At 42.6% G+C, this 14,557-nt stretch overlaps 1 protein-coding gene across 2 annotated transcripts in view; it reads right to left on the minus strand.

The window, feature by feature from the left end:
• The window catches only part of WDR91 (WD repeat domain 91), a 30,092-nt gene extending 29,923 nt beyond the window's left edge, over positions 1 to 169 (minus strand). The window contains exon 1 of one of the 2 annotated variants that reach the window (XM_063447553.1): positions 109 to 169. The gene's annotated coding sequence lies outside the window, so the exon portion shown is untranslated. The remainder of the gene's footprint in view (positions 1 to 108) is intronic. The other variant, XM_063447554.1, reaches the window with a different exon arrangement.
• Positions 170 to 14,557: the final 14,388 nt, after the last annotated feature.

The raw sequence follows: 14,557 nt of genomic DNA on the forward strand, positions 1-14,557 counted from the left end.
AACCAAAAAAACACCAGAAAAAAAATATTTTCAAAAGACACGACTGAATTACGATTTACGTCCCTATAACACACACCCCACTGCACCCTAAGATTAGACGATACCTACTATGCCACTACAGCCTCATCTGAACTCCTCAGGATGCTGTCACTGTGCAATTCGGGCGGCTCAAATCACATGACACAAAGAGGAAGCGCTGGTCACGAGGGAATGTGAAAGTCCCCTATATCAATAGCCTGCGTTAGTGCTTCAAAACGAGGTCGTGGGCTAGATAAAGAGCTTTCACATCCGCCATGTTTGTTCCAAAACGAGGCAGCACAAAACTACTTGTTTATACTACCTGCCCTATTGACGGTATACACCAGGACTGTTTTTTCCTTTTAACAGTAAAATACTTATATACAAATTAGTAAATATAGCATATAACAAGTGTGGGGGAAAATTATATAAATATATACATATTTACGTATATATATTTTTTTATTTTACAAAGACTGCATTCTCTGTTACTGTGCTTGAACAGTAAACACTTCTAACAGGGCTTGGTAAATTTGCTTTGACTCTAAAACAGTTAGGAGCCTGCTTTTTAAAAATAAGAGCTTTATTTTCAATCACAAAAATAACAGGTCTTAAAGGGACACTATAGTCACTAGAACCAATATAGCTTAGTGTAGTGGTTCTGGTGTCTATACTCTGTCCCGGCAAGCTTTTTAATGTAAGCACTACCTTTTCAGAGAAGAGGCAGTGTTTACAATGCTGCCTAGTCACTGCCTGTATAGGAGCTTCCTGGGTGGTGCTGCAGTGTGCAGCACTGGCATTCAGCATTTCCACACCCTGCATGGAGGCGCTGAACGCTCCCCAAAGAGATGCAGGATTCAATGCATCTCTATAAGGAGATGCTGATTGGAGCAGCATGACATTTTGCCACACATGTGCAAAAGGGACACTATAGTCACCTGAACAACTTTAGCTTAATGAAGCAGTTTTGGTGTATAGAACATGCCCCTGCAGCCTCACTGCTCAATCCTCTGCCATTTAGGAGTTAAATCCCTTTGTTTATGAACACTAGCCACACCTCCCTGCATGTGACTTGCACATCCTTCCATAAACACTTCCTGTAAAGAGAGCCCTATTTAGGCTTTCTTTATTGCAAGTTCTGTTTAATTAAGATGTTCTTATCCCCTGCTATGTTAATAGCTTGCTAGACCCTGCAAGAGCCTCCTGTATGTGATTAAAGTTCAATTTAGAGATTGAGATACAATTATGTAAGGTAAATTACATCTGTTTGAAAGTGAAACCAGTTTTTTTTTTCATGCAGGCTCTGTCAATCATAGCCAGGGGAGGTGTGGCTAGGGCTGCATAAACAGAAACAAAGTGATTTAACTCCTAAATGAGTGAATTGAGCAGTGAAATTGCAGGGGAATGATCTATACACTAAAACTGCTTTATTTAGCTAAAGTAATTTAGGTGACTATAGTGTTCCTTTAACTTATGCAGATAATAATATATTCTGATGTGACACACCAGGTGTTTTATGCAACGTATCGGGTTTCTTCACTTGGCTTTTTGTGGCCATGAACATGCCTTGTTTTTTTAGAAATAAAGTACTGATACTCACACATACTCTCTGACAGACACATACACACTTGCTTGCAGACGCAGACACATTCTCACTGACAGAAACACACATTCACTGAGAGACACACAAACATTCTCTTACACACTAACAAATTATTATGTTTCATTATTATTATTATTTGTTTTATTTTAATTTACGTCCACAGAGCCTCACTACCTTTGGGAGAGCTGGAGTGGATCCTTTTGCTTTGGTCCAGTGGAGCTACTCTGACCCTGTAAGCTTCAAGCCCTTCTTTCTCTGCTCCTTCGCATGCTGTTTAGTGATACCGGGGCAGGAGTGACGTCATATTCATGCTCCCATCACAGCTGGGCATGTGAGGGAGCAGAGCAAAAAGATTACATTCATTGAACAGCTTCCTGCATTGGGGGGGTCCCTAAGGTGACCAGCTGGCTAGCTCTTGGGCCCTCTATGACAGACAAAACAAACAGGGCCCAGTTGCATTTGTGAACCCTGCGTTCCTGCAGCCATCGGTGCAGGGTTGAACAAGTTGGCAAACACCCAGGGCCAGGACAAAATTCCTAGTTGCCGTGGCATGACATTTAGAGGTCAGTGGAAGCTATGTGCCAGTTCTTGTAACACTCTGGGCCTGGAGTAGTGGAGTACAAGGGCAATATTGGACTGAAACCAACAGCCCTATCTGCAGCTGTGGCTTTCTATGCTTGTGGAGTGCGATACCTGGCAAACCTTGGCAATTCAACTGGTCCACAAAGTGCCCATGGCATGCTCGCTCCCTGATCGGGAATCGAATGAAGACCCAGGGGCTGCTGGATCGCATCCTACCAGCAGTGATGTTTCTTGCCCAAGGCAAACTAGGCATTTGCCTTGGGCGGCACTATCTAGGGGGCGACAAAAAACACATCCAATGTCCTTTTTGGGTGCATGAAGGTGATTTCCTTAGGATCTAGAGGGAGCCGTCTGCAGCACATGGGACAGGGATTGGCTGATGGGAGTGGACTGTTCTAATTCCCTCTCTCTCCGTGCATCTGCTGTTTGCTGCAGGAGAAAATTAACTGTGATCATCTCTTTCAAGCATATGTGGGTAAACAATCATCTGACAGGGAATGAGTCCACTGCACTGTTAAAGGGTTGTGACTTCCAACTGGGCTTTTGTTCACAGATGGACACTGGGTGGTACTATTACTCATGATGCATGGCCAGTAGGCATGTGCATGGGAAAAAATTTCGGTTCGGTTCGGCATTCCGTAATTCGGGATTTTCGCAATTCGGAACTTCGGCAACTTCGGAACTTCGGCAACTTCGGAACTTCGGCAACTTTGGAACTCTGGCAACTTTGGAACTCTGGCAACTTTGGAACTCTGGCAACTTTGGAACTTTTGGAACTTTCGGTTCGGCATTCCGAAATTCGGAACTTCGGCAACTTCGGAACTTCGGCAACTTCGGAACTTCGGCAACTTCGGAACTTCGGCAACTTCGGAACTTTGGCAACTTTGGAACTCTGGCAACTTTGGAACTCTGGCAATTTTGGAACTCTGGCAACTTTGGAACTCTGGCAACTTTGGAACTTCGGCAACTTTGGAACTTCGGAATTTCGGGACTTCGGCACCTCGGGACTTCTCTTGCAGCCACTTGGCAGATAACTCCCTAATTCCCACGGTATCAGGGAGTTATCTACCAAAAGGCTGAAAGACCTAAATTGGTCTTTCAGCCAAATTTACTAATACTAAGTAAAAATTACTTAGTATTAGTAAATTTTGCCCCTACTCGCTATACCGCGAGTAGAGGCATGTCTAGTAAACAGTGAGCAGCCTGTGACTGCTCACTCTTTTAAAAAATACTAATAAGGGGGGGACCTAATGTCCTGCCCCCTGGCCCCCACCCCTGAGCGGCTGGTGGGGGCCCTAAAAACTAATAAGGGGGGGACCTAATGTCCTCCCCCCTGGCCCCCACCCCTGAGCGATGGGTGGGGGCCCTAAACTAGAATAAGGGGGGGACCTTATGTCCTCCCCCTGACCCCCACCCTTGAGCGATGGGTGGGGGCACTAAACAAGAATAAGGGGGGGACCTAGTGTCCTCCCCCTGGCCCCCGCCCCTGAGCGGCGGGTGGGGACCCTAAATACTAATAAGGGGGGGACCCCACCCCTGAGATTTTTCTGTATGTTGCTCCCCCAGCTAGGGGCTATCAGGGGATGCCTGAATTGTGGGAATATGATATGTTTTTGGGGTACTTCTAGAAATGTATAAAACATTGTGATTTTTCTGTTTGGAGATAATTGAGTTGATACAGTAATTAACTCAATTATCTCCTGAGCAGAGGGGAGGTATTGTGTGAAATATGGGAGTGACTTATTGCCTGACTCTGTGCGTATTTGTTGTTTTCTGTTTTTACCTGTGCCCAACAAGGTCCACCTGGGTGGTAACATTTTGGGCAAAACCAGCATAAAAGGCCAGCCTGGCCATTAAAAGTTCAGTTCTGCTCCTAATACGGAGTGTCATGCAGTTATTGGGAAGGGTGATGGGATATTCGTGGATCATCTTATGCTTATGTCTGCCTTCTTGAATTATCCTGTGTATTCCTGAGCAGCTGTTGGAGTAACCAGCAGAGAAGAAGTCCCTTAAAAAGTGGGAGGCACATATACAAACTGTTGTAATTCCTACACCGTTCACCTGATTTGGATGTAAATACCCTCAAATTATAGCTGAAAGTCTGCAGTTAAAGCACATCTTGTTTGTTTCATTTCAAACCCATTGTGTTGGTGTATAGAGCCAAAAAGATTAGAATTGTGTTGATGTCCCAATATTTATGGACCTGACTGTAACTGATCACAAAAATTTGGCTTATATTAGTGATGCAAAACGACTGTCTTCTAGACAGGCTAGGTGGTCTTTGTTGTTGTCCCGCTTTAACTTTATTATCACTTACAGACCTTGTCCCAACAACGTTAAAGCTGACTGTAGCGGGACCTGGGTAACCTGGCTGGTTATCCCCTTTGGTTAGGATAGGTCAGATCCATTTCCTCAGTGTAATATATTCTTCCTCACCTTGCGGTCAGCGGCCATGCATCTGCATGAATAACACTTGCGGCATGTTAATGGACAATTATACCCCCGTATCCGCTCACGTGATTGACGACGTTGACTTGCACGTGACGTCAAGCGCAGCGTGCGCATGTTTTGGGGTCAAAGAGCGATCTCAGCCAATCGGAAAGGTGACGCAGGTATTTAAACCGTCATTGCCCTGTCGTGGTTTCCCTAGTGGTTGTCCGAGAGCGCGTTCCTGATTCAAGTTTCTTCTTGTTTTTGACTTTGGCTTTGATTTTGACTTCCCTTTATTTCTGGTATCCCTGACCTCTGGCTTTCCTTTATCGTCGTGTCCCTAGCTGTGTCCCCTGACCTCGGCTAGTACCCTGACTATTCTTTGGTACGTTAGTCCAGCCATTCTCATGACTAATATGTTACCTATTACCTATTCTCATGACTAATACGTTACCTATTAGTCATCTGTGTAACACAATTCTATGTGCTGGATCATATAGTAATCCTGACAAATTCTCACAGGAAAAACACCTTTAATATTGCAATTAAAAAATGCAATATTTCTCACACCAGAATCAGTTCAAATATTCATTTCCCATACAGTAACTCAAAAGAATAAGGCAACCAAAATTTTACATGAATACCTTTTCTGATTAAAGGTTAACTAACCCTAAATTCAGGTAGGTCAATATATCTGGATAATGGCTTGATATGCTAAACTTGGCAAATATTGTTAATTTATTCCACCTGCAGGAATAGAATATGGAGCCATATATTTCCTCAGCTAATTTAAGTTTTCAAAAGTTAGAAATCTGATTCAACATTATTAACATATGTTCTACCTACTAGTGGGCAGTAGCGACCAGGTTGACTACCACTGGTCTATATGGTTATATATCTAATATGTGTCTGGGCTGGGCTCTTTCTACCCCCTTGTTGCAGACATAAGTTCTTGTAAGAAGAGCCTTATCTCTGGCCAATGTTTATGTTAACCACATTCTAGAGTTTGAACGAGAACAACGTTGCAGAGAAATAAAATGTGTCTGTCTTTGCATTTTGTTACAAAATGGAGTCACATCTGCTAAGTGGTGACTTACAGTATACATTTTTAAATTCTATCTTACCCCAAAATGTCTGCCAGTGAAAATATACTGACAACACACAGAAGAAAAAATAGCTCAGTCAGTAAAACAGGGGGATAAAACATTTTTTAGATACATAAATGAAAAAAGGAAACTAAAACAAGGATTAGTTAGACTAAAAACAAAAGAAGAAAGGTATGTAGAAGAGGATAAAGGTATAGCTGACTGCAGGATAACAATCATATAGTCATCAAGCCCTCTGATAAAGGGGGCAACATTGTTCTTCTTAATAGACAACAGTATGTCAACATTTTGCATGCAACTCCTCACAGACACTTTCACCTACAGTTGCAAGAAAAAGTATGTGAACCCTTTGGAATGATATGGATTTCTGCACAAATTGGTCATAAACTGTGATCTGATCATCATCTAAGTCACAACAATAGACAATCACAGTCTGCTTAAACTAATAACACACAAAGAATGAAATGTTGCCATGTTTTTATTAAACACACCATGTAAACATTCACAGTGCAGGTGGCAAAAGTATGTGAACCCTTAGATTTAATAACTGGTTGAACCTCCTTTGGCAGGAATACCTTCAACCAAACGTTTCCTGTAGTTGCAGATCAGACGTGCACAACGGTCAGGAGTAATTCTTGACCATTCCTCTTTACAGAACTGTTTCAGGTCAGCAATATTCTTGGGATGTCTGGTGTGAATCGCTTTCTTGAGGTCATGCCACAGCATCTCAGTCGGGTTGAGGTCAGGACTCTGAAGGCGTATTTTCCCATTATGTTGTTGATTTACTTCTATGCTTTGGGTCATTGTCCTGTTGCAACACTCATCTTCTGTTGTGCTTCAGCTGGTAGACAGATGGCCTTAAGTTTTCCTGAAAAATGTCTTGATAAACTTGGGAATTTATTTTTCCTTCGATGATCGCAATCCGTCCAGGCCCTGATGCAGCAAAGCAGCCCCAAACCATGATTCCCCCACCACCATACTTCACAGTTGGGATGAGGTTTTGATGTTGGTGTGCTGTGCCTCTTTTTCGCCACACAGTGTTGTGTGTTTCTTCCAAACAACTCAACTTTGGTTTCATCTGTCCACAGAATATTTTGCCAGTACTGCTGTGGAACATCCAGGTTTTGTTTGGACAGCAGTGGCTTCCTCTGTGGTATCCTCCCATGAAATCCATTCTTGTTTAGTGTTTTACATATTGTAGATTCGCTAACAGGGATGTTAGCATTTGCCAGGGACTTTTGTAAGTATTTAGCTGACACTCTAGGATTCTTCTTCACCTCATTGAGCAGTCTGCGCTGTGCTCTTGCAGTCATCTTTACAGGACGGCCACTCCTAGGGAGAGTAGCAGCAGTGCTGAACTTTCTCCATTTATAGACAATTTGTCTTACCGTGGACTGATGAACAGCAATGCTTTTGGAGATACTTTTATAACCCTTTTCAGCTTTGCAAGTCAACAATTCTTAATCGTAGGTCTTCTGAGAGCTCTTTTGTGCGAGGCATCATTCACATCAGGCAATGCTTCTTGTGAAAAGCAAACCCAGAACTGGTGTGTGTTTTTTATAGCGCAGGGCAGCTGTAACCAACACCTCCAATCTCATCTCATTGATTGGACTCCAGTTGGCTGACATCTCACTCCAATTAGCTCTTGGAGATGTCATTAGTCTAGGGGTTCACATACTTTTTCCACCTGCACTGTGAATGTTTACATGGTGTGTTCAATAAAAACATGGCAACATTTCATTATTTGTGTGTTATTAGTTTAAGCAGACTGTGATTGTCTATTGTTGTGACTTAGATGATGATCAGATCATATTTTATGACCAATTTGTGCAGAAATCCATATCATTCCAAAGGGTTCACATACTTTTTCTTGCAACTGTACACTGTCCTCAAATTTGATCCGACCAAAACTTTCTTGGATAAGTTAACCCCTTAAGGACACATGACATGTGTGACATGTCATGATTCCCTTTTATTCCATAAGTTTGGTCCTTAAGGGGTTAAAGACCATTTTAGTTAGTGGCCTTAATCTATTAGTAAAGACGAGATGTCTTTTCTTTTGAACACCACTCCACGAATTGCGTCTTTCTACACCTTACCTAAAGTCCACAAACAACAAGCCAGACTGACTGGGAGACCCATAGTCTCAGTGAACAGCAATTTAACACAGAACATCAGTGTTTATGTGGATAAGATTTTAAAACCCCTCGTGGAAAGTTGCCCTCCTACCTCCAGGACACCAGCAGACATTATTCGAGCTCTCTAAAATTAATATTCCTCCTGGTGCCAAACTGTGTAGTCTCAATGTAGAGGGTCTGTACAGCTCAATCCCTAATGACCTAGGTCTGGACCACACATGATAAAACATTTTTTAGATATATAAATGAGAAAATAAAACTAAAACAAGGATTAGTTAGACTAAAAACAAAAGACGAAAGGTATGTAGAAGAGGATAAAGGTATAGCTGACCTTTCTCAATTAATATTTTTGTTCAGTATTTGAAGATGACAATGAAAGAAAAGGGACCTCAATTAGTAAATAAGACTGAGTCAGTTGTTACATGGGAGTTTATAGAGAAAGTTGTTCTATTTCAGCTGTCTAAAGTAAAGACAAATAAGTAAATGGAGCCTCATATGATACACCCAAAGTTATTAAAAGAACTTAGTAGTATACTAGCAAATGCATGAACTGATTTATTTAAACAATCATTGTTAACAGGAGTAGTCCCAGCAGATTGGAAATTAGCAAAGGTTGTGCCAATTCACAGGAAAGGTAGTAAGAATGAGTCAGACAACAATAGGCCAGTAAGCCTTACTTCAATAGTGGGGAAAGTAATGGAAACCATGTTAAAGGATACAATTGTTGAACATCTATAGTAAAATCACATGGATTTTAAGATCAGAGACAACAGGGAGATGATGCCAAAGTAATCGTATTGATTTTTTTGATTAGGTAGCTAAAATAATAGATCGAGGTGGTGCAGTAGACATTGCTTACCTAGATTTCAGTAAAGCTTTTGACACTGTCGCACATAAAAGGCTTATTGATAAACTGCAATATTTGAGTTTGCTTGCCAATATTGTTGAATGGATGAGGCAGTGGCTGAGTGACAGACAACAGAGGGTTGTAGTCAATGAATTATATTCAAAGCAAGGTCTTCTTACCAATGAGGTACCTCAGGGATCTCTACTTGGATCCATTGTCTTTAATATTTGTATTGGTGATGTGATGGACCGCCAGGCACCCCAACTGGGTACCTTCGTCAATCTCTGCTTCCTAGTACTTGTGAGCACCATAAGCACTGTACTGGAACATCAAAACCTCCATAAACCCCACAAATAGCCGCGGCTTGATTGGGATTTCACCATCCCCCACCCACCCTGGACCCAAGACCAGCTTCCAGTGGGTAGATCTCTCCTAGTCCAGAGAGCATAGCAAGAACAGCTCTTATAAGAGCTAGTGATTATACTCGGGGGAGTATTGTGATATAGCAATCCCCAGAGTGAATGTAGTTCTCCAATCCCCCAAACATGAGCCAAGACTTCATGAAGGGGTAAACAAATCTCTATTTAATGGGAGCCACACTTGGCCTTATATGACAATCCCCATGCAAGGGGTACGCCCACATGGACCAAATGGTAGACTGATGTGACTGTTCCTTTGTCTCTGGGTTAGAAATTCGTCAATTTCTTTGTTTGTTTATTCACCAAAAAAAAAAAACTTCAACAAAATTGCACTTCGGATACAGTCGAAATGTCGAAGTGGCCGCCATTCGTATAGTTGAACACATGGCGGTGGCCATTTTATTTAGTCAAACTAGGTCAGCGGTGTTTTGTCATCGAGTTCATGGAACTTAAATTGGACACGCGATGGCATGAACACCGCTGAACTTTACCTTCTCCGGGACTTCGACTCTTCGACGGGAATCGAACGGCGTTCATCAATTCGAACGGCACATTAACATTGACTATGTGCACGAATGGTTCCTGTTCGACTATTCGAACTAAACTTAGACATTGAAAATACACCGGCCGCACAGCCTAATTCTCTGGAACTGTTTTGGGCATGGAGCCATGCTTGCGATCGGTCAAATAGGACTTCCATGAATTTCCTAAACCCCTGCTCTGATCTGGGTGATTTTTGGATATCAGTGGATATAACTTATGGTAATATGTGTAATTTTGGGGTACTTGTGCCATATTTTAAAAATGTGTGTTTTTTCTGTTAAAGTTAATTGAGTTAGTCCTTTGTCTTCAGTAATTATATCACAGGCAGAGGGGAGGGATTGTGTACAGTATGTGGGAGTGTTATTCATGATCACACTGTTTCTGATTGGCCTGTATGTTTTATGTCTGGTGCCCAACAAGGTCCAGCTGGGCGTCAACCTCGTTGGGAAAATTGTATATAAATCAAACCTGTATCATTAAACCTTCAGATTTCTTCACCCTCAATACTGAGTTCTGTCTCTTATTGAGGTGAAGCTGCTATATCACAATCACTAGCTCGTGTAAGAGCTGTTCCTGCTTCTCCTACAGATGACTCTGGGATTACTACAGCACCGAGAGAGTGCTACCCTGATGGAGACTCAGTATGACAAATTGAAAAGGCTGACTCTGAAAGACTTACTTGAGAGCCGAGGGAGGCACACTAGCAACCGTTCATGGTGGGGACTGATAGCTGAGCTGGTCGAAATGGATCGTGTAGCAGCTATGACCGAAACCGATGTGCCGAGTGATAGATGAAGAGCTCATCCAAGCTGTTCGAAAAAGATTGGCAGTATATGGCCCGAACCCCTCTGAGGATATCATCGATAAAGTCTTCACCGCAAGTAGACGCAGGGAAGAACAGCAACACCAACTCACAGCCCAGGAACCTGTCAGCGCTCCTGTGTCCCCAAGCCTGGGTCCCACAGAGGGGAAAAAGATTCAGTTTGCAGTGTTTAAACAGTTCCATGAAAATGATGAGGAAATTGAACGGCAATGTGCCCTACACCGGGTACCCACTGAGGAATGGGTTACCATCCTGTCGGGAAAACTATCTGGGAAAGCCGCTGATGCTTTCCGTGCTATTCCTTCTGAGGACATACAACAGTACCACATTGTTAAAGAAGCTCTACTAGCCCGGTACGCTGTTACCCCTGAAGCTTACCAATGCCGATTTGGGAGTCCAAAAAGAAGGGGGGAGATTCCTACACGGAGTGGGCATGTTGCCTGCACCGTACAGCATCACACTGGATCAAGGGATGCCAAGCCATGACCGCGGAGGACGTATTGCACCTGTTTCTTCTGGAACATTTTCTCAACTCTATAACCCGAATTAAGAGAATGGGACTGGAGGCCCCTGACCAGGGCCGTCTTTAACCCCTTAAGGACCAAACTTCTGGAATAAAAGGGAATCATGACATGTCACACATGTCATGTGACCTTAAGGGGTTAATATTGACTGGACCCTGGGCAAAGCATTTGCTTGGGGCCCCCTGGACCCTGTCCCCCCTCCCCAGACATGCAATCACGTCCTCCACCCCAATGCAGTGGTGGACCTAAAGTAGAGAGGTGCAATAATTTTTGGGGGCCTCCCTGTCGCACGGGTGATTAAAAGGTAGATCCCCATTTAGCATTGACAGCTGGGGCTCTACCATTTACCCATGTTTGCAGGTCTGTATTTAGCACTAAGCAGTTTTTGTGTGTTTTATTGTAAACAGGTTTTTGTATGGAATATGTTTGTATGTGGTGTTGGCGTGATTGCAAGTATGTATTTGTGTAGTGTTGGTTTTTGAATGCAGGGGTGTATTTACATATCATTTTGCTGTGTAACACAGACATGTGTTTGTACGTAGTGTTGAAGTTTGAATGCAGGGGTGTATTTGTGTGAATGCTGAGATGTATGCACATATACACACACACACAGAGAGATATATACACACACACAGACATACTGACATACTGACACACACAGACATACTGACATACACAGATATACTGACACACAGATATACTGACAGACATACACACACACACATGCTGACACAGACATACATACACACACACACACACATACTGACACAGACATACTGACACACAAAAGATTTACACTTTAAAACCCACCCTCCAGTTTCCTACCTTTCCTGCTGGTGGCTGTAGGTGTTGGGAGTTGAGGTCTGGCTCTCTCGGTCAGCCCCACTCCACTCTGCCTACTCTTCTTTCCTGCGCGCTCCTCTCTTTGTGGTCCCCATACCACCCTAGACCAATGGTCTCTGTAAATGATTCAACGGGACCCTCAAACAAATGTTGAAAACCTTCAGACACCTACTGGGACTGGGAGAGATTCCTACCACACCTCTTGTTCGCCCGAGAGGTGCCGCAGGAATCCACTGGGTTCTCAGCATTTGAACTGCTCTATGGGAGAAGAGTGCAAGGTCCCCTTGATCTCATCTGAGAGCACTGGGAGGGAGAGACCGAGAGGGAAGGGACTCCCATCGTATCTTATGTAGTGGAGCTCAGGGACCGCATGGAGCAATTAGCCCAGATTGCAAGGTAGAACCTCCAGGCGGCCCAGGGGCGACAGAAAGTATGGTATGATCGAGGTGCCCATCAGCGCACGTTTCAGATAGGGCAAAAAGTATTAGTCTTGAAACCTGTCAAGACAGATAAGTTACAAGCAGCCTGACAAGGCCCATATAAAGTGGTAGAACAGCTGTGTGACACTACATATGTCATTGCTAGTTGCAAGGATGAGACAATAAGAAGGTTCTTTTCTTGTAAATATGTTGAAAGAATACCAGGAGAGGCAGGAGGACGTAGGACTGTATGTGCCCCAGCTACCAACGTCCAAGATAATCTACCCTTACCCGACCTCCTAGAGAAGAAACCCCAGACTGACCATATAAGCCAAGTCCAGCTAGGGGACCGACTAAGCCCCACAGAAAGGGAGCAGATGCTCCAATTGCTAGCGAGTAGACGCCAGACATTTTCACAGGAACTGGGCTTTACATTCCTCACCACCCACAAGGTAGAGACACCTGGACAAAGTCCCCTTAGACAGCCCCCTTACCGGATACCCAACGCCATCAGGGAAGGGATGAGAGGGAAGATACAAGAAATGTTGAGGCTAGGCGTCATTGATAATTGGATCAGTAACTGTACTAATTCTAATCCAATTAACTCCAAGTACAGAGAAAACATACTTTTCATAAACACCCCAAAAGTACCCTAAAATACATAAAACATCACAAATGTTACTTCCTCTGATAGCCCTGATCTGGGTGACCAACATATCTAAAAATCACCCAGATCAGTTCAGGGGTTCAGGAATTTCCTGGAAGTCTTATTTTTGACCGACCGTGCACATGGTCCTATGCACAAAACAGTTCCAGGGAATCAGAGTTGACGGTCGGTCTCTCTGTCTGGAGTACAAAAGTATATATCTCACATGAACAAGTGCATTGGGCAAGGTATATTGCAGGGCCCATAGTCCTGAGGCAAGAGGCTCAGTTCGTCACAGGTGATATTGCAGATATTCTTGATGGTAAAGTATGTATTTTTGCTGATGATACAAAAATTTGCAACAGGGTTGATGTTCCAAGAGGGATAAGCCAAATGGCAAATGATTTAGGTAAACTAGAAAAATGGTCAGAGTTGTGGCAACTGACATTTAATGTGGATAAATGCAAGATAATACTTCTTGGGCGTAAACACCCAAGGGCAGAGTATAGAATATTTGATACAGTCCTAAACTCAACACCTGAGGAAAGGGATTTATTTCAGATGACTTAAAGGTAGGCAGACAATGTAATAGAGCAGGAGGAAATGCTAGCAGAGTGCTTGGCTGTATAGGGAGAGTATTGAATGAAGTACTAGAGACGGTATCTCCAGAAGCATATTGATACTTTGGAGAGAGATCAGAGAAGGGGTATAAAACTGGTTCATGGATTGTAGGGTAAACCTTACCAGGAAATGTTAAAGAATCTTAACATGTATAGCTTGGAGGAAAGACAAGATGGGGGGAGGGGGAGGGTTGGATATGATAGAAACATTTAAATACATATACTGAATCAACACCGTAAATGATAAGAGTATAATTAAAAGAAGGAAAACTACCACAACAAGAGGACATAGTCTTAAATTAGAGGGGCAAAGGTTTAATATATCAGGAAGCATTACTTTACTGAGAGAGTAGTGGATGTGGAATAGCCTCCCAGCTGAAGTGGTAGAGGTAACACAGTGAGGGAGTACCCAAGCATGCGTGGGATAGGCATAAGGCAATCCTAGATATAGGAGTTTAATAAAAGTATTTAGAAAATTGGGCAGACTAGATGGGCCGAATGGCTTCTATCTGCTGTCATATTCTATGTTTCTAATTTTGGCTGAAGAAAAAACAATGAATAAAGAAGACTGATTATTAGACTGAAATTATAAGTTATATACTTAACCTCCTTTTTTGATATCTGTTAATGGGGGTGTAAGTGGTAAGAGGTACATAGTGGGCAGGGGTCTAATTGACCCCATTTTCTTTTCTTTTGAAAATGTGAAACAAAATAATTGTCAACTCATTTATTTCAAATAATTAAAATAAAATATGCAATTTAGGAATAAGTTCAATGCACGTTATATATTTTACTAAAGCTGCGCATTTATCTCTCTTTTAGAGGTACCTGCCTTGATAATATAATTCTTGCGATTGGTGGGGAGGAGGAAAGACTAGTTGAGCTGATATGTCTGGATTTTGGTGACAAGTTATTATTTAATTATTATTTTGTTGATTTTCCTTTATTTTTTATTTTAATTAGAAAAACATTGGGTGCCTATGTAGTACCGCAACA

Source organism: Pelobates fuscus, chromosome 3 (assembly GCF_036172605.1).
Source record: "Pelobates fuscus isolate aPelFus1 chromosome 3, aPelFus1.pri, whole genome shotgun sequence".
NCBI classification, from domain to species: Eukaryota; Metazoa; Chordata; class Amphibia; order Anura; family Pelobatidae; genus Pelobates; species Pelobates fuscus.